Source organism: Falco peregrinus, chromosome 1, assembly GCF_023634155.1.
Source record: "Falco peregrinus isolate bFalPer1 chromosome 1, bFalPer1.pri, whole genome shotgun sequence".
NCBI lineage: Eukaryota > Metazoa > Chordata > Aves > Falconiformes > Falconidae > Falco > Falco peregrinus.
In genome coordinates this window covers 90,680,691-90,701,223 of record NC_073721.1, presented here as the reverse complement: position 1 = coordinate 90,701,223, position 20,533 = coordinate 90,680,691, and the positions used below count along the sequence as shown (strand labels likewise).

Here is a 20,533-nt window from a genome sequence, read left to right as displayed (position 1 = left end):
TTTTCTGCTGTTCTATATGCTCTGAAGAGACAAACCAAAATCAAAAACTTAATCAAAACACCTCCAATTTACTTTTGCTAGAGCTGGACTCAGCAAAACAACAATTGCTTTTTGATTTTCCATCACAGAAGTCTGACAAAAGCAAAATACAGTGTTGGACACTGACTTCTAAAACACTGTAGACAGAGAGCATTCTGTGATTGATCTGTGCTCTTTATGAGAGGGCTTGGCTTTGTTTTTCAGCTGGACACCATAACCCTGAAAAAAACAACTGGTGAGGAATCCACACTCAGTGTTCTAGCAGCATGCCTGATCCCAGAGGCTAGCAATCACACCCATTTCAGGGGGCCCAAGCACCTTTAAAGAATACTAGCTCCTGCCAGCAGGCTCAAGACTAATGTCTGCTAATGGTCAGCTTCACCTGCTTTTCTTCTAAGTTTTGCCAACCCAAGAAGCTGTGATCTTCAGGTTGCTCTGAGACCAGATGGCTTTTAAGCATTGGGAAATAACTCCCTGACTGAGAATCACCATTAAAGATGGGAAATTGATAGATGTATTAAAAATAGAAATAAAAGCCACTTACATAATTTTTCATTTTCATACACTTAAAGAACGTCAATTTTTTGGGAAAAAATACCACCAAAAAAAACCAGTCCACTTACATCCAGCACACTGAGCCAATAGTAATGATGTATTTTGCAATGTATGAACTTTGCCATGCTGCAGAGGTACCAAAAAATCAATACATCCAAATTGACAAGTTTGTCAATGATTGAAATTAATTTCCTTTTTTCTGGTACTTCACTAAACTGAATTCCATAGTATCACATTAACTAACATCCCACTCATATGGTCTGTGTAGCTGGAAAACAGCTAGGTTATCTCTGTGCATAGGGAAAAGGTTGCATTATTGTTATTATTAAGATGAAGACAGTGGAAGGTATTCATACACAGCCATAAATGTTTTACTTATCGATTTAACCGCAAAGGCTCTTTGAGCTATCAAGGTTAAAGTTTCAAAAAAGCACCAGTCATGCTGGATTCTCAGCTGGACTCTCAGGACCCAGTGTTCTTGGAAAATGTATATCTATGGCATCCCAGAAAATTTGGGTCTGTCTGATGCAGAATTGCAGTACTTGACCAGAAGCAGGCCATAAGACCCAGTAACTCATTTAGAAAGTAACTAGCACACTGACTAAACTGGGTGGGTTTGTCTCAAGGAACGCAGAGGAACAAAAATAGAACCTGAAACCAAACTTAAACAGGGTCACAGGTCTTTGTAACTTCTGAATGTGAACTTGTGGAAGTGCTCAATTTAACATTAAACAGACGTAAGATGAAGTTTAGAGGGCTGGACTGCAAGTGTTAAGAAATCGAGTCCTTCCTCTTGAAAAGGTGAAAGGAATCAGGACTTGCAGCTATGATATGCAGTATCTTGTCTTTCTAGTCTTGTTTTGGGGGAGTCAGCAAATTTAATTTGAAAGACCCTTTGGTTTTGGTGTGTTTTCCTATTTATATTCCAGACCAAGGAGTATGTTTCTTTTCAGAGTAAATGTTTTGTTATTTACAATTATGTTTCTGCGGCTGAAATCAGGCAGCTAGATCAGAGATATCCTCTGGGAAAACTGCTTAAGGACCATGTTTTTCACCTTGGTCTTTTGGGCCGTGCCCTTAATTGGAGCTTAGTGTCCCGTTAATGACTGTGCCTCCTGGGATTTATATGACCATTTCAGAATTGCAGTTTCTGCCTAATGTACTGCTGAACAACAAAGAGTCCTTGTAGTCATATCCCAAAGGCCCCCCTATTAAATATACAGCAGTTCTCAATTAACCTGATGTTTAAAAACCACAATAGCTCTAAAGGCTATCTGCTTAGGAAAGTCCCTGGTCTAAACTGATATCATTTAATTGTGCCCTAATGCAATTCTGTCCATATGCGAAGACCAGCTTGCATGTGACACTAATAGTTGACTTCATGCTCTGTTGTGACCACGCTAACAGATTTCTATACCCATATGTATCAGTTTCAAGGCATTAGGATACTGAAATTAACCTTGATTGTATCTCAGAGTTCACAGTATCTGTAAGTTTAAAGAGTAAGTATAATGAGAACCTGTGAAGTTTAGGATGCTGCAGGAATAATGTGCCACAGCTCTTGCTGTGAGATCAGGAGGCTGGACACAAAAAAAGATGGTGATAAATTCACTAATCTCAGCAGAGTGTGGAAGGATGGTGCTGACAGATTTTCATGATCAGGAAAGTGAATTCCACCACCTTTCTGAAACATCTGTGACAAGCATCTTAAAAAAGAAGACCAGTTGTTTAACCACAAAAATACACAACTATACTACAAAGTCAACTAGTCAAGGTAAAATGAGGTTTCAAGTAAGAAAAATTATGCCAGCTGTTATTTTTACATGATCAAAAAAGATTTCCTGACATTCTTAATACATTTGCTCCGACTTCGGTTTTAAAAAGGGCTGGTGACACAGCCACAAGTAAAGAGAAAATACTTAAGATCTGCACTGGACCAAAAAACATGGCTCAGCACCAGATACGTATTTTCATATGTCTAGTAGAGGAAATTAAAAGCTTTCCCTTGTTGCTTACCTGAATTTCTGTGTTTTAGGCTCCTAGCATGCATTTCTTACTGGCTGATTCTCCAGGCTGTCCAATTTTGATTGGAAAAATGTATCAGTGGGACAAGAGATCTGGTTCCCTGCAAAATGCAGTACAGAGCATTGTTCGCAAAGTTATGGGAGGGGGAAAAAAACCCAACACACAACCACAAAGAAAAACAAGACATGAAAGCAAACAACAGGGTGTCCATGCTTCACCCACAACCCCATCATTCATCAGCACCTGGGCTTTCTCTTTCCACCCACTGCTGAAAAAGCTTTCTATGAGCTTTCAAAAATCAAAGCAAAATTTTAAAGACTGTGAACATTATAGTAAATTCAAGTCAAACAAACAAAAAAACCTGAAAATTATCCTGTGGGGACACAATTTGTTTTCAGAGAGAAGGTTTTTAGCAAAAGAAAAAAAAATCCTCCAAAGTACTCTGTCAAGGGAGAGACAGAGCTAGTAGCCAGGGCACTGTACTAAGTCTCCAGAGATCCCAGTTCAGAGCCATAGATCTCCAGTGTGAGCCCAGTGCCAGAAACACCTGCTAGCTGCTAGAAGAACATGATTCTCATCTTTGATTTCCTTAAAAATATAAACTTAGCTTTTATTAGTAAAGTTTGAAGATGTATGCTAAGGGAAGCACTTCCCTTAGGATCACCTAAGGGAGGTGAAAAGGAGCAAAAAATTACATTAGTTCTGAGCTGTGATCTTGTATGTTTCTATGAATAGATCAACTCTGAAATTCACTTTCCTAAATAATTCCTTCCAGCCAATGGTTTTAGAGCTGTGATTCATCACCTCAAAGCTTTAACAAATGACAGGGCTCATGTGAGGTTCTTTCCCATAAATAAGGTCCAGCTGAGCACAGAGGTTTAACTTTTTTTAGAGAAGGGAAGACCTAGGCTGACCATGGAGAATGGGAAGTTACAAGTTACCCATCACTGATGGCTACACAGTGCCTCTTAATGAGAAGGGGATTCCAGATAAAGATTATGAGAGATATTTCCTAGGATATTTCCAGGATCTCAATAATGCTTTGATCTGGCTCCTAAACTGTTCTTTCAGTCCCACTCAAAAAAAAAAAAAAAAAAAAAAAAAAAAAAAGTGGGGGGAAGGAACATTACTAATATTGATGAGTTAAGAAAAGAGGGGAAAGCACATGGGATCCACTTGTGTGGTCTCCCCAGGGGACATCAGGAAACTGGGGGAGTGTATTTCTGCTCTGTTCTCACCCCACTTACCTCCACTGCCCTTTTTCTTTTCCTCTTTTGCCCATTCTTTCTGCTACAACTCATCTATTTACAGCTTGCTGATCCAATTCATCAACTTGACCAGGAGATATCTGCCTCTTTTTGCTGAAAAGTTTTTATTTTTCTGATGTTTTACTTACTGGATCTCCTTCCCATTTAACCAAATGAGGTGAACAGCAGAGGCATATAGACAGGGGAAGGGATCTCCAAGTATCAGTCACGGTAAACTGTTAGTCTAGCCTCTGACAGTGCACAAAACTATGACTAACAGCTGGCTTTGATTGAAATAAGGTCAGTTTCTTCCTTCTCTTGGGTCAGTGTATCTGGTATCAGTATAAGTCAATTATAACTCAGCAGAGAAATGACAGAATGGTCAGGGTTGGAAGTGACCTCTGGAGATCATCTAGTCCAACCCACCACTAAAGCAGGTTCACCTAGAGCAGGTTGCACAGAATTGTGTCCAGGTGGGTTTTGAATGTCTCCAGAGAAGAAGAATCCACAACCTCCATGGGCAGCCTGCTCCAGTGCTCTGCACGCTCAAAGTAGAGAAGGTTTTCTTCATACTCAGATGGAACTTCCTATGTTTCAGTTTGTGCCCACTGCCCCCTGTCTTGTCACTGGGCACCACTGAAAAGAGCCTAGTCCCTCCCTCTTGACACTGATATTTGTAGACATTGATAAGATCTCCTCTCAGTCTTCTCCAGGCTAAAAAGGCCCAGTTGTCTCAGCCTTTCCTGGTAAGGGAGATGCTCTACTACCCTAATCATCTTTGTAGCCCTAAATATCTACTTTGTTGTTGTTCTTTTCTGGTCTAGTTTCTGTAGATAAATGAGTTAAATTGACTAGCTGAAGCACATAACAGGAGCCAGACCCAGCACAAGGTAAACAACAGGGGTGCAGAGCTGGGACTGGCTATGAGTTACAGTATGGGAGAGTTAAGCTCCACTCCTTGACAGTGATGAACTGGTACATTGGTTCAAATGGTCCTGGAAAAATGCCTTGGAACACAGAAAATTGAAATTACTCAAAGTTAATTCCAGAGAAAAAATTGATGAAGTTATAGCTCACAATTACCAAAAGAAGGAGGTCCCACTAAGCCAACTTGTTGAATCAACAGAAAAAAAATCACTGGGGGAAAAAAGTTTTAAATTGGCTTAAAGAGATGACTTAGCCCTGCAAAGTATTCAATAATTGCCAAGCTAGTCCATGGGAGAGGACCTGAGTGCACAGCTCAGCATAAAAAGAACAGGGGATGAAACAGGCAAAAGTTGTTTGTCATGGTTTGCAACCTCACCTGGTGCTTTGCATGTTCACCCACCTGTTATCTAAATGCCTGCAGCCAGTTCAGTGCATTTCCATTAACTTCTCTGTGAGGTAGCTAAGGTTACCCATGCCTTGCAGACGGGGAATTGAAACAGAGAGTGCTCAAATAATTTACATTAAGTCCCAGAGAAAACAGGGGTCTGCCTGGAATCTGAACCCAAGATTTACCAAGTTCTCTGGTGTTAATAAATGACAAGTTGCTCCTGGTTCTGAAGACCCCAATGAAGGCAATGAATGAAGGAGACAAATGATAGAACTTACATGAAAAATCCGCCCTTACTGCACTCCTTACAGAAGCCTTGATTATTCAGTATGTACTGCCTTCCTTCACAATGTTAGTATTATTAAACAAAATTTGTATTGTTAAAGATTTTAAATAAAGAAACTCCAATAAGTATATTGAGAAATCAGAAAATGCACTTAAAGCAGAAAGCTGCCTTTATCATTATAATAGCATGAAAGAGCTTTAAAAAAAATAATAAATCAAGTGTACAAATTATCCGACATTCATTGCATGACATCCTGACAGCTATGTTAGTCCTGTTAAAAATATCCAGGAGGACGGCACATTGCAGATGGTACTTCATAATGCGTTCACTTAAAAGCAGTTATTCTCTACCTCAGAGAGAGCACAGCTTGATGAAGGCCATAGGACACTTGCTTCAGCCAGCAAAAGCTGCTTGATGAGGGCGTCTTTAGTTAGTTAGTTAGTAACTTATTCATTCATTCATTTTATGCAGGAAAATTTGATGAAACTTGAAGGAAAAATCAAAGCCTTGCACCTTCTTTGTGCAATCCAGAATCTAGTTCAAATTATGTCTGCTTCTCCAAGAATTACAAGTGTGAAAAATGAGTTAAAATGCCCTAGACGTTCACCTCTAGAAACATGAGCTCAAACCTGTCTTCCTATAGGTTACCAGTGAAATGATTGACTATTTGTCAGCGCCACAAAGTCAATAAATTACTGGGCAACCTGATAGGACTGATTGTCAAAAGATGCCCAGGAGCGGAATATCCTGCCCAGAATGAGGTGTCTAAGCAGAACCCTACAAGTGACCTTCAGGAACAGTCCATCTCATAGCCCACCCCGCTCTTATCCCCATTCTGCTTTGCAACAGAAAAAAACATATTTGCCTAGAATATCATACAGAAGAATATTTTAATAAATGCCAAGTAAAGAAATATAATTTTCTTAGCAAACAAGATGTCAGCTCAACAGTACAAATGTCATATTTACATTCATTTTATTAAGATTTATACCATTTAATGCTGGGCTTTAAGAATTACACTATAAACGGAATATAATTTTCATATAAAAGGGATGGTATATTTTTAAATCAAGCCTGTAGAAACTCACTCATCAGTGGTTTATGAAACTTGAGTACACTGATGCTTCAGTACTCAATTAATGTCAGGCAATATGGATTTCAATCTGGCTTGAAATATATTTAAACAAATGAAGTAGATACAAATGTTGGCTCTTTGGCCAGCCAGAGCTAAAAATCCATTTTCTACCCCATTTATAATAAGAAGTAATCTGAATGTAATTTATCTAAAGCACAATATGTTTCCCTAATTTTTACAAGTAACCATTACTTACAGTTTAAGTAATAGTTATATCCGTGGAACTTAGTGCACTTAATTGAAAATGCATGGTATTAAAACGTAAGGCTCCATCCTTCAAAAATAAAAGCATTATCCTAAAGAATAATTGAAGTGGGGGAGTGGGGGCTGGGAAAAGACAAAGGAAGAGAACCTCAACAAAAATCCTTAAATGCAAACATTTCTTCCCATTTATGTTATATTAGGATTGTGTTTGAATGAAATTAGTCTCTCTCAGCCCCATATTTCAGTTCAGATTACAAAATTCTCTCATCTGATTGTCACATTTTGCGTTGAAGTCAAATCCTTCCACAGCAGAGTGACATGTCAAGGGTGACAGTGACAAATTGTCACTAAGTAAGGAATAACACATGACAAGGCATTCGGCCATAATGAGATATATGCATGCCTCAAGAGCGTTTGCAGGCATGAGGCTGAAGGGTGATTGCTCCCAGCACTCATAATGTTGCTAGGTCTCATTAAGACTTTACATGCACTGGAATAGATTTCTAGTGATTAAAAGAAAAAAAAAAAAAAGATTTATGAATGAGTAAATCATGGCAGCAAGTTTTATTTTTATTTATACTTACCTAGAAATTTGTATGGCTTAGAAGGCTGGGGTGAAAAAGGAGAAAGGGCCTTTTATCCCTCTTAAATATTTTATGCTGCTGTCCATCACAGCAACATACAAGTTCCATCCCTTCTAAATGAATAGCATCAGTGAAATCTTTGGCCTAATGGACTTGATGGTGTTCCCTGACACATATTTATTTGTAGCCATAAACTTTACATGGGCAAGGTGTTACTCTTCAAATATATAATGATTTTATTAATGTCTCTTTTTGTTGATGTGGGTTTAGAGGTAATAAAGGGGCATGTCAAAGTTCACAGAAAGGTTTTTAACTTATCCTTTGTGATTTGATTTCTAATGACTAATTAGTACCTCTTAATTAATTATAAGCACAACCGCTAAATTCTGACAGGACTATCATAACATAGAGACTTTTATGAAGAAGGTCAGGACTGTGGTTAAAGGGACATAGGAAGTCATATATTCAGCTCAGCCAGTGTCTCTCACCACCAGGTAAGGAAGGCAAGAAGATGCTGTTATGGAGTTTATTGCTGTCCTCAGACTACAGATCCACTTGACTTAGGATCCAGGGCAAGACACAGGAGAGTTGTTTGTGAAGAAAAGGCTCAAAGTCAGGTAAGGAGAAATGGGTAGGGCTTATGGTCCCCCTACTAGCAAGAGCAGGATGACAGAGCTTTCCATGCCTCAGTTTCCTTGATTAGGAAAGGTTGCCATGAAATTTAATTTCTCCACCATCTGTAGGGCACACAGAGCCTTTGGGGCTAAGAACAGTCACAATTCAGAGTGCAAAGCTTCTTGGTATTCATTTCAATGTATAAGAAGTTTGCCACCATAAGCAACAGAAATCAGTGACTTTCTCCCATTCAAGAGAAAAAAAAAACTTTTACTTTTTCTCTAAAAGTGAAAGCCAAAGTCTCATCCCATTCTCCCCTACAACACATGTACTGTCTCATTTTGCTTTAAAAAATGAAGAGATACTAGCAACATTGTGGCTGCTCATCAACAATATTTAGGAAGCTGCAGTGATATTCCCAGAAGATTTTACCATTGAAGGAAGCTAGTCGGTGATGGTTTGTTATATCTTTATCCAATCCACGAGCATCTTCTCCTAAACAGAACTCTCTCATCTCTCTGAAGGAAGGAAAAAAGCTATTATGACACACAGTAAAATGGAAGAAAGGATGGGTACTTTGAAAGAGAGAGGAAGACAGCCCGAAAGTCCAGAAGCTTAGACTGTGTCCCTGCTTGGATGCTGGACATGAGAACACCTGTTTGTTGAAACAAACCTTAGTGGCAAATAATTTTGTTATTCACAGTAATGCTTAGCATTTCTATAGCATCTGTCATTTAGGAGCTTTGCAGAACCTTCACAGAAAAAACTCTTCACAGAAAAATCCATTTTGCTACCAGATATGTATCTTTATAAGCTACAGGGAAGTTACGAGCTCAGTTCAGTCCATGACAGAGAAGAAATAAGGAAAACAGTTCTTCCAGATGTAAGGAATTTTTTCAGTGTGACATTCTTCTGGATATCCCAAACTTCTTTCCCAAATCTCAACCACAATGATGTGTAAACCGAGAACTGATCTTGAAAGCCTTTCCATTTGGGTTTGAAATAAAAAAGAATCAGTGAGTGCTACCACAGTGCTAGGAACGGGGCAAATCAGACACTTTTCATTATAGAAAATAGAGCCTATCAATTTGGCCTGAGGCCTCAGATTCAAACCCTTACTGATGTAAATGACTCCCGCTGAGGTGTTTTTCTTCCTGCCAAGGAGAGCAGTTTGTGCTCTTACCTCTCATCCAGCACATCCTCAGCCATACATCCCAGCCTCTAAACATCAGTGCCAATCACCAGCCTCAGCTCTCCCATTCAAACAATAAAGTCACAGGCCTCTTGGATCAGGGAACAACCCCTATGGCTGGAGCTGACAACCTTGGATTCGTCGCTCTCCCGGCAATAAATGAGTTATGCAAGTACATAAATTTCAATTACTCACTGCTTTGGAAAGGGATTTCTGGATTGTATTATCTGCGGTTATATCCTTGGCAGTGGGGCCACCCAGGCATTTCTCAAACAAGAGTGACACCTGGGTTGTGGCATTCACTCGAATGGGCTGGTTTATGCTTGCAACCCTTAACTGTCCCACAGAAATATGTTTCACAGATGGGATGGTCATTGAAACAAACTGGGAAGTGAACACAATGATGGCAGTTTTATGCATTGGCAACTTGTCTGGTTTAATTCTAGACCTTCTTGATGGCTGTGTTGGCCCTTTGCAGCCATGGCCCCCGGATATTGCAGAACAGGATTTTTCCATTTTTTAGATAGTACCATTTATACTTATTATATCATAGCCTTCTACAAAGCAACGTGCTTGCTGCTGTTATTTATGGAGAAAAACAATGACAACGAGCCTAATTGTGAACTTGTACCCATGAACTCTAACCTGCTTTAGTATATTGTTGCTGTTGTTTGCATTATGCCCGTCCTGGTGCAAACATAGAAAGGACAGTCCATGTTGAGTGGAACAGATTATGGAGATGTGCCCCAAAGACAGAGAGACTCCCAAGCTTTAGGGGGTCCTACCCTCCTGACATAAGCACCTTACATCCTGAGGAGATAATGCCTTCTTGTAGGTCTAGGAATTGTCCAAGTATCTTGGGAAGTCCAGGTCTCTTGAGAAGTCACATGAAGAGTCAAGAGACATGTAAGCAGAAGTGGATCTAGGGAACAAGCCCAAATATTTTATATGCAGGTCTGGGGTCAGGTTGGCTTAGGCCCAAAACTGAAGTGCAGGCAAGTTCTGGATCTCCCAGAACTTTCCCGCTTCAAGAGTATAGGACATAGTGGATCCCCAAAGAGAAGAATTGACACTGGATGTGGGAGGCCAAGTGCTTGTGGGGATTCAGTCTGCTCACCATCTATCCCAAAACACAAGAATATTAATTAAAGCCTCAGGGAGCTAATTGGACTTAAATAAATGAGGCTGCAGTAGCCAGAAAATTTTGAAACTGAGGAGGCTATGGATCTTTTCTCAGAGAATGGTAGGAATTCAAAGAGAACTCAAAGGAATGAGCAGAGAGGAAATTATGAAGGGAAAAAAGTAAACTGAAAGGACCACAGGAATGTGCATGGAGAACCTCAAAATGTGTATAGATTAGTGTATTTTTGAATATATTTGGATACCAAAATATACTGTACAAATGCACTTTAGTTTTGATTGCTGAACATTCCTTTATGTTGCCAAGTATAATGGAAGCTTTCTTCTTGTTTAAGTAGGGAATAGAGAGATGGGTCTTAGTTAAGGTAAGCATTATAAACAGTTAAACAAAAAGAAGGTGGAAAAGACCAGCATTCTGAAATGAAAACGTTTTGCTTTTGCTGACTGACTTTAAAACATGGCTGGAAAATAGATCCTAGGCTCTTTCCACCTGATGTCATAGTCTTCCATTTTTAAAGTCTGTGGTAATTGTATAAAGCTTATACTGAGGTGAGAAAAGGCTCATAGGAATTCTCAACAAGTTTCTAAAGCCTCTTCTCCAAGGAATATTTCTCCAAGTGATACTGCTGCATTTGCACCATCCCCATTCCCAGACATGGATACAGGTTCCTGGGAGGGGTGGGTTAGGAAAAGGCCAGTCTGCATAGCCAATGTTTCCAAAGATTTACCAGTCTTGAAACTGAAGGTTGAAATTAAAAAATTCATGTTGTACAATGGAGGAGATTGGTCAAATAAAGTGCAGTGCATTGTGGATTACTAAAGAAGAAGCAGGCATGTGGGGCCATGTTATGCCTTGTCCATCACCTGCGAAGTACCTGTCTGCCTGCCACATCTTGCCCGTCACTCTGCCTGGTGTTTGCTGGCTCAGCCCTGCGAAGCAGGCAGCAAGGGGAGAAAGGAGTATAGCAAAGGATGCAGCAGACTAGACAGTGCCGCCTTTGAGTCTTGAAGTTCAGCAGTACTCAGGGAGCTGTGGCATTCCTTGTGACAGAAGGAAGCCCGCAGGCTTCTTACAACAGTGGTTTCAGACAGACCCATGACCAGGGGACAGGAAAAATGGTATGAAGCAACTTTCCCACCACCTCCAGCCAAGCTTAAAAATCTGTTCAAACGGGAACTGAGTCCTGAGCCTTTAGACAGAAACCTCTCTGAGCTGAAAGTAAACCAGAAACAGTTCTAGGGTTGTCTCTTTTTTTAGTTTGGATGTGTTACTAACACAGTATAACGCTACAGTCAGCTACACATCATCCCAACTGTAAAAATTAAAAAGAGCTGTTGAATGTCGAGTGATGAAGCACTAAGTGTCACAACTTCAAAAGTCCTGTTTTTCTGGCAATATTTACTTATTCACATGACACATTAACATATGTAATAAGTACATAAAAGAACAAATGTCATATGGAGAAGAAAAGTCGATGTGTACCCATAATATAGTGAAGAGTATCAGAAAAACCTTAGATTGCTTTGATTTCTTGACTCATGTACCTGAAACACAATCCCTGTGCTGCAATAGCACTTCTTTCTTCTGTGACTGTACAGTACCTCATACTGTCAGGGTTCATGACTATTGCTCCTCTTTTCTGCTTCAACACACCTAACAGAAGAGTTTCCTTTCCACTGAATTTCTTATAGAGGAGTTTATGAAAAAAAAAATATTACATAAAGCTATAAAGAAAAGCTGTTCTCTAAGAAGTTGTTTTGAGTGTCTTTAGCTCTTACTTTGCCAGCAAAGGCTCATCCCATCAGTCCTTAACTCATATAAGCATTGCATGTTATTACGCCATGAGGCTGCCACAGGATTATTGTATAAGATTATGACCAGATCTTGAAAATTTGTTTTTCTTAGTTTTTCAGCTGGCATACACTTAACTGCTTTGCTTGCTTCCAAATTATGTCTAATGTCCATTGCATGTGTCATATGGCAAACATCAGCCAATTCTGCAAAAGCTGTTTCTAAACGTGTTTGGTTAGATTGTTTTTTTAAGGCAAGTTCATTTCCTTTGCTAAATTTAAACAATAGAAAGCCTAACATGTATGCAGCATTTCAGCTTCAGGGTCAATGGTCTTCATTCATTATTTGGGTGTGAAAATAAAGTGTAAGAAATGAAATGCTGCTACAGCCTTCCCTACATCTGATACTAGTAATCGGTTCCTCCAATGAGAATATTATGGGTTTGGCATATAGGCAAAGAAAACAGAAACACAGAGGCAAATGATGAAAATGTATCAGCCAGCTAAAAAAAAATAAATTGTATTATATTTTAGGCCAGTACATCCTAGATCTAAATTCTTTTCTTCTCCAAAAGAATAAAGATTGTATTGATAATCAGCTACTAAGTTAGAACAGATACACGTTGGCATTTTAGACTTCTAAAGAGTGTGGAGATCTGTGGCTAAATAAATCTCCCCATTTTTACACTAGCACAACAGTAGCAAAGATGCCGACTATGTGCTATTCATTATATAAACTAATACATTTGACAGCTGAACTGAGACTCTCACTGTCACCTTCAAACTTGAACTTCGACTTGACCTAATCCCATATCAAATGATAACAGTTTACCATCTGTCCTTGGTCAGCCCAATGGAAGACTTCAAAGGATAGATTTAATAGCATATAGTTTGGCCTTGACATACAGACTGTATCTGTTCTTACTTAAAGAACAATAAAACCTTGTATTTCATTTCTCTTTTTTTTTTCTTGTTTTTTAACAGATGGAGGGCTGGTGTCTTATTCCATTCTGTCACCCCATCTGGATGCCTTAAATGTGATACTAAGGGAAGCACGGGGTGAGCCCACCAAAAGCTTGGTTCTAGTTGAGATACAGTGAGAAAGGAAAGAAAAGACTGATACCTATCTTGAGTCATGGCAAATTAAAGACATTTAAGGCTGCCATAGGGGAATGTGGAGCAGAAATCAGCACTGACTTCTGAATTAACAGTGGCAGAACATAACAATGCAGCACTGGAGTGCACTGCACACTGTCAAAGAAGTACGGCTGCTCCATCAGTGACACCTAATTGAAAATAAACATTTTTGTCAGTCAGTTTATGTGGCACTTTTCAAAACAGCAAACTGCAAGTCTAAACATCACAGGAATCATTTTCTGGTTACTGTTCCTCCTGAGATCTCACCTGGCTGAGTTTACCACAGGAAAACCTTCTCTGAGGAATTCGAAGAATGTGTTTCACTCTCACTGCAAAATTAACTATTTTGCTCTTTTCTGAATGAGCTTTTCATTATAATCCAGAGTTTAAAAGTTCTTTTGTGAAACACCTTGATACAGCCATGGCATTTTTTGTAACTCGGAGTAGTAGATTTGGTTAACATTTTTTAAGGGACGAAGGACTACTAAAATCATTTAGTCTGAGCTACTATCTGTTTAACACAGGGCAAAGGATTGAATCCAGTAATTCCAAAAGGAGAATATATTTTCCTTACTCTGAAAATGTAGTGGAGTAGTAGTATGATCATAACAAATATCATACCAGTGCATGCTGACTTCTTTGCAAATGCTCTGCAGAGACAACTACGGATGAGGTCTTCTCTTTTCACATCTCTGAAGTAACAAGCATATTCAGCAGTGCTATAAAATAATAAACAGCAAACGGGTTTATTTTTAGTGGTCATTCAGAGTTTACTCAGGTCATTTACATATGTGGACTTCAAAGTCCCCTTGAATTGCAGAAGAGTGAAGCAAAACCTTATCAATGGTGCTTTCATGTTAAGGTGATGCAAGAGCTTCAATCCCCAGTTACCTTTAACTTAATACTTTCATCCTAGTGAGTCCTGACATTAAGAAACTTGGGGAAAGACATGAAGGATGGCAGGATAACACAAAAGCAAAAGATTCATGAATATTAGGAATTTATCCCTATCCCTTCCTGGTGTTTGTACCCCTCGGTAGACGTGAAAAAACAATGCAAATCTCTTCCATCCTAGCAAAGGATGTTAGATGAGTCACCGTGGACAAAAATGCATCATAATGTTGTCATGTCAATCAAAGCTTTGACAGACAATGCCAAGTCCATTGAGCAAAGATTTATAAAATTACAAACCAGTTTCTGCTCAATGAATCTCTGCATAGACCCCTCTAATCATATTTGAGAATATTATTTACCAGGTGAACCAAAACAAAAGAAGAAATGGACAAAAATCAAATGGATCCAGACCAAATATATTTTTGTGTTTTCTGCAGCAAAGATAAAATCCCTGCATTTTGTTTGGATTGAAATGAATCATGTTGGTAACTTCTTTTTTTTTTAAAAAAAAAAAAAAAAAGCAGAGAAAATGCAAGTCTAAATTGTTACAAAACTGCTGATGCCAACCTGCCCCATTTCCACCTCTGACTTCTATTCACAAATTGCAATACTTGGGTAGATCACTTGGAATGGAACAGCCCTGTTTTCAGTCTCCCAGGACAGCACCCCAGCCCTGAAGCAATAAAGCTATTTGAGGTATGAATCTCTCCTATTGACATTGTTCCACTTTGGGAAATAAGCATTTCCTAGACCAAAGGCTGAAACTTGAGCGAATATCTTAAACACAAGACCGCATAATTATTTTATATAAAATATATCTAGCTTGAAAGCTGCAATGTAATCTCAGCTTCAAAATGTACTCTGGATGGGGAGTTATGTGCTCTTCCAACACACAGGAAGGGCTTGATTTAAATCCCTGTTATTGGTTCCTCTGTAAGAGACTGCAGGACAACGCTTCCTTGAAGAGCAGCTCTGAGAAGCCAATTTTTCAGGAAATAGTAATGAATATGCATCTGCGTATGTGCTGCAACTTCTGAGCAGTCAAGAACTGGGAAAGGAGGATTTGAATGTGAAAACATCTGTCCTCTAGCAGTACCTTGGGCACTCAGCTTGAGGCAAGCCAGCCAGCACCTAAACAGCCAAATCCCTAACCCTCACCTGAACCATGAGGAAATGGCACCTACCAGCATTACAAAGTGGAAATCTTCAGAAAAGTGTTTGTTCATGGTAAGGGATGTTTCTACCTCCTCTCCTCTTACAGACATTTCTCCTATTCACTAGCATGCTTTTACTGGTGCTCTTGTGGAAGTAAACCAAAGCAGCCTGTCTGCTTTGAGATAAAACCTGCAATGATGCTGGGATCAGCACCAAACTGGGGGAAAGGAAGCATCCAAAAGCCCTTTACCGAAGATCTCAGCTGGTCTAAAAGGCTCAGTCTGCAGCTCTTCCAAAGGAAACCTGTTTTCTTAACGATCTGTCCTTTCTCATCTGCAGAGAGAAAGTCAAGTGTGTCCTTATACACTACTTTAGTAAAATGGATGTGCAGCACTCACTTCATTATAACCGCCATGGGGATTAAAAGTAACTTGAGCAAATGGCCCTAACTCCTTGTAATTATCTTTTGAAGACACTTGAAGACAAAAGAAAAAACAAAAAACAAACTAGCTCAAGAACAGCAGTGCTTGCCAAGGGACCGGTGAGCAGCTGGCAGGGGCTGCGGGCGCAGCAGTTCCCCCATGAGCCTGGCTCTCCCACACGGTGTCCCAGGCCGATGGCAGGACGCGTGGCACTGGGGACGTGCAGAGGGCCTCAGAGAAGGAGCTCTTCCATGGATGTGTGGCGGACAAGGCTGAAAGGCGTCTGGCTTTGTGTCTGAGCAATGCTGCCCTCCTATGGCTTGTCGCTCAGCCCACTGGCTTCTGCGCTGACACCCCTCGGTCCCAAATGCTTCAACAGGTCCCTAGCGCCACTGAAAAGGCAAAAGGAGGGTGTACGGGACGAGCAGTCGGTTATTCTCTCTGGCTCGGGGCCACTGAACCATACTCCCCGATGAGTGACCCAGATGGCAGAGCCCCACCTCTGCCCAGGCCCTCCAGGGGAGCACAGCCCTTCCCAGCCCTCATCCCCCATCCCTCGGAATGCTCTCAGCTGTGTAGCTCATTCCCCTGTTAACCCTTTCAGAGGTAACGCAACAGAGAAGCAAGAAGCTGAAAAGTTTAACTGAGAGTGCAAATATTCTTTTAAAAACAAACCTTCCAGCTATTCAAGTCCAGGCCTGTAAGAAGCTCCTGACTACAGCTGTGTGCCCCCTTACTGCGCCGTGCCAGGGGCCACAGCCCAGCCGGAGTCCTTAGGCCAACCCAGTACTGAGTCCTCTTCCTTCCGACGGAAGACTAGGACCTCTTGCTTAAAGCTTGTTTTTCTTTTGAAAACAGTTTCTAGCTCCTTTCTTACCTACTTGCTAGCAAAATTCCTCTTCTTCGCTGCCGCAAACTGGTTGCAAGTGGCTGTGGAGTTCTCTGCTGACCCTACTCGTGGTGCATCTCTACAGCTTTATGTAGACTCCCATCAGTACAAACGCTCAGCCCTGCTCCCACCTCTAGGCTCTTCTCAGCTTACAAAAAGGTCTTTCCACTACACCACCGGTCCCCACTGGAGTCAGCCGAGGCCTGTGGTTTATTGGTGGGACCTGGCTTTAAGTCCTGAATACACTTGAAGATTTATTAAATAAACACACCGCTTGTCTGCAGTGTGGCACAGAAGACTACAAGGTCAGCAAGTAGTCCAGCAATGACAGAAATTTCTTTATGCAGACAAAGGCCCACCGCTACATTTTTGTAAATGCTTCTCGTGGAGAAGGAGGCTCAAACTGGGTACATCTCAAGGGTTTACAAGCAGCTGCAGAATATAAATGTATAAGGGAAAAGAAATTATAAATTGAAGAGATATAGCACGGCAGGAGAAAATGGCAATCCATAGACTCTGCTGAGATCCAGCTGGTGCCCTGGATGGATGATAACTGCGCATTTTGTGCACTTAGTGAATTTGGTTGCATAAGGCGCTCAGATACATGAAGCCACTTCTAGATAACAGGGGATACTCCTCTACCTCTCCCTCAAATCCCCCAGATACCTACGAAATCACTTCTCCAGCGCAGAAATAGGTCTGCCTTAAGCCACGCCAGCCTGCTTTCCAAATTCACTGTGGTCAGAGCTCTGCAGTTCTGAGGAAAACCTGTAGCTTTTATGTAATAAAAAAGTAACTGACACTGTGTTTACCACGTGCCTTCTCAGATGATTTTCACATCTGGATTGTTTCCAGTGTACATATATAGTTCATCTATGTTTATAACTTTATAAAGTTTTAAAAACTTTGGCAGTCTCTCAGCCAGAGCTGTGATGTAGGTCTAGTGTGTGTTTATGGGGCCTGAGCTGTGTATCAAAATACTGGGAAGTTTCAAGCACCTTAATGGACTTGCAGGTGGAGCTAAGTGGAAGCTGTAACCCAAGTGAGGAGGATTTCTTCCTTGTGTTAAAAACGAAGTTTTCCTACAACAAATTCCTAACTAAGCCTCACTGCAACCACTTAATTCACCCAATCCCAGGCAGCGCACTCCTGCAGAGCCCCACAGCTGTCTGAATGGACACGCAGGCTGTCATCCCTCAGTACCACCCCAGGTCTCACACACACCCCCGGCCCCTCTACAGCCCACACTGCTTTGCACATGATGATAAGCCAGAGTTACAGGGCTGGCCCACCCTCTAGCCTCCAGCAGCCTCATGTGCCATTACCATAGTCTTCCTCTGCCAGGCGGGAGGGCCCTTGGCATGACTTAACCCGGGCCTTGCTGTGCCTGAATCGTGGCAGACTCCACTGGGGAGTGGGAGAAGAAGCATCAGCAAGTGCCCATCTACTCTCAGATGCAGAATTTATCTTTAGTCTCAGCTTTGGTCCCAAATCTCACCCCAAACATCCCTGGGCTACTTGTCAGTGGGTCCTCCTGCTCCCACCCTTGCTCTGTCCTTAGGCAAAACCACACACAGTGGTATACTCTGCTCTGAGAGTAACTGGCAATTGGATTAGAAGTCCATTCCTGAAAAAAACCTCATCTCGCATGTTTGTACCCTAGCCCCTATATGGGCTACACGTACAGTAATACTGTGGCTCTACTGGTTTTACTATCTCACTATAACAGGCTCTTGAAACCTGATAAATAATTTTTGACAGTAGGCCATAGCTGGCTTCAAGCAGGCAGCCCAGCAAGCAGTAGAGATTTTGCATATAAAGCTATTAGGGTAACCAAAGGGTCAGCTTCTTTCTACGCTGCTAGAGGAAGCAGTGAGGAGATAGAGACAGAACACATTTTTGTAATGAGTTAATTACAATTAATACAAAAGAGCATGGGATGTCTACTCAGTCTGTATTCAACACTGACAGATCTAGGAATGCTGGACACTGTAGTTTTCACTCCTTACAATACCTGAGCATCCATTTCAAACCCTTTCCTGACAATCTAATTTCCCCCTTGAAATACCTGAATGTGTAGGCACCAGTTTTGTCTTCCCTCACCACCCTCACAGCTCTTTGTACTAGCATCACAAAACACCTTTTATTTAAACCAGAATTGTAAAAACAATGGAAGACCTTTATTACTTTTATACCTTATGCTGAACATTGTTATTCCCCTTTTGAGAAAACATCCTCTATGAATATATATTTAGAATTCTTCCCACAAACTTAAGAACTGATTGCAATCATAGAATTACTCGAAAACTGACAAATTATAACTAAATATTTCGAAAGGTAAATATCCCTGGTCTTTTATTAATGATGTACTAGCAGCTTCCTACAAAATAATAGCTATCATTTTGAAAAGACCAGATCCTCAAAATGCAAAGAAAATATATACCAGCTCAATGTCCATACTCGTACAAAGAGGAAGGTTTCAGGAATGTAATGAGAGAGATTGCACTTACTGTTGCAAATAATTAAAGAATCAGAATTTGCTTTTGCACTATAAAGTACGAAGTTATCAGAAGCAGACTATGATTTTTCCCTGTTTCTTAAAGAGTTAAGAAAAGCTCCAAACCAAATCCGGTCTCAGCAACAGAGACAGACACTGAAACCAGCACCATGCTGACTCTCAGCACCCTGCTGTAAGCATTAGGAAGTTTCCCTCAGATAAAGAGGCAGAAATGTGCTAATTTCTGCCCTTCATAAAACCAGTGGAGTCCTAGAATTATAGTTAAGGTGATGACACAACCTAGTCAGTCAATCATCTCGTGTCTGCCCAGGTAATTATATTTTAACTGTTAAAGGGCTTTGGGAAATTGTCAGCCATGTGAATGCTTGGTTGATGCAGCACTTACATTTACCATCTTAAGGTGATCAATGTAATTCCCAGTCCAGGGGAGGCCAAATTATGAGTTCAATGCAACCCCTGGTATTTAAGAGAAACTGACCAAGAGAAATAATCCAGGACATACCCACACTGCTCTTCATTTGTGGCAGATAAAGGAGTTTAGAGAAGAACCTGTATAACTTCCGCTACAGATAGCTCCGTAGCTTTGACTGAACAGACTGAGGCTGTTTTAGTACACAGGGCCTCCATAGGACATTAACTTTGTTCCTAAATAATTTAGCTGGACAGTGAACAAAGAACAAATGCTTTTCAGGACTCGTATGAAGGACCAGGAGATGAAGTGACATGTGCTGGGTGGGGATTTTAAATGCAGTTTAGCACTTGACTTAGCATGTAATGCTGCGCCATATGAACAGTGTTTCTGGTCCCGTTTCCCTGCCTTTAAAAGGAAGAGGGTACCTAGTACCTAGATATGAGTGCCTCCTCCTAAGACCGTAAGGCTCAATGTTTGAAGAATAGCTTAGGATCTTTGGAAGAAAGATGTACGAAATCATTATTGATCCCAAATGTTTTGTATACTCTGTTGCTGCACTCAATAAAACACTCAAATATAGAACATGTTTCTGCAAAGCCAGCATGCAGAAAATTCTCTATTGTCTCTTTCTACTCTATCAAGCAGTCCACGGAAATCTTTAGAGTCCCTAGTCAATACTATTTAAAACATCAAGACTGATTTTACATTCCACATTCTTTGTAATTTCTCTTTCTCTTAAACAGGTAGTACACTTGTGGGAAGAATGCCTTCCCTCCATAATTATAACACACAAAGCTTCAGACATGCACATTTCAGGTGAAGGCCTAAAATGCTGAAGGATCTCATTATCCTTCCAACACAAAAAGACCTTCCTGGGGACCACTGATTTTCTGTGAAAGGATGTGTATTTTGTTTCCTTTCAATGTTACAGTATAAGATAATGTCATGACCACCTCATAGACTTATGGTAATCCAGTT

At 40.6% G+C, this 20,533-nt stretch overlaps 1 long non-coding RNA gene across 1 annotated transcript in view; it reads right to left on the bottom strand.

Moving 5' to 3' along the window:
* The window catches only part of LOC129784976 (uncharacterized), a 37,856-nt gene that overhangs the window by 10,509 nt on the left and 6,814 nt on the right, over positions 1-20,533 (bottom strand). The window contains exon 2 of the long non-coding RNA XR_008748333.1: positions 13,887-13,984. This is a non-coding gene — a long non-coding RNA (uncharacterized LOC129784976). The remainder of the gene's footprint in view (positions 1-13,886; positions 13,985-20,533) is intronic.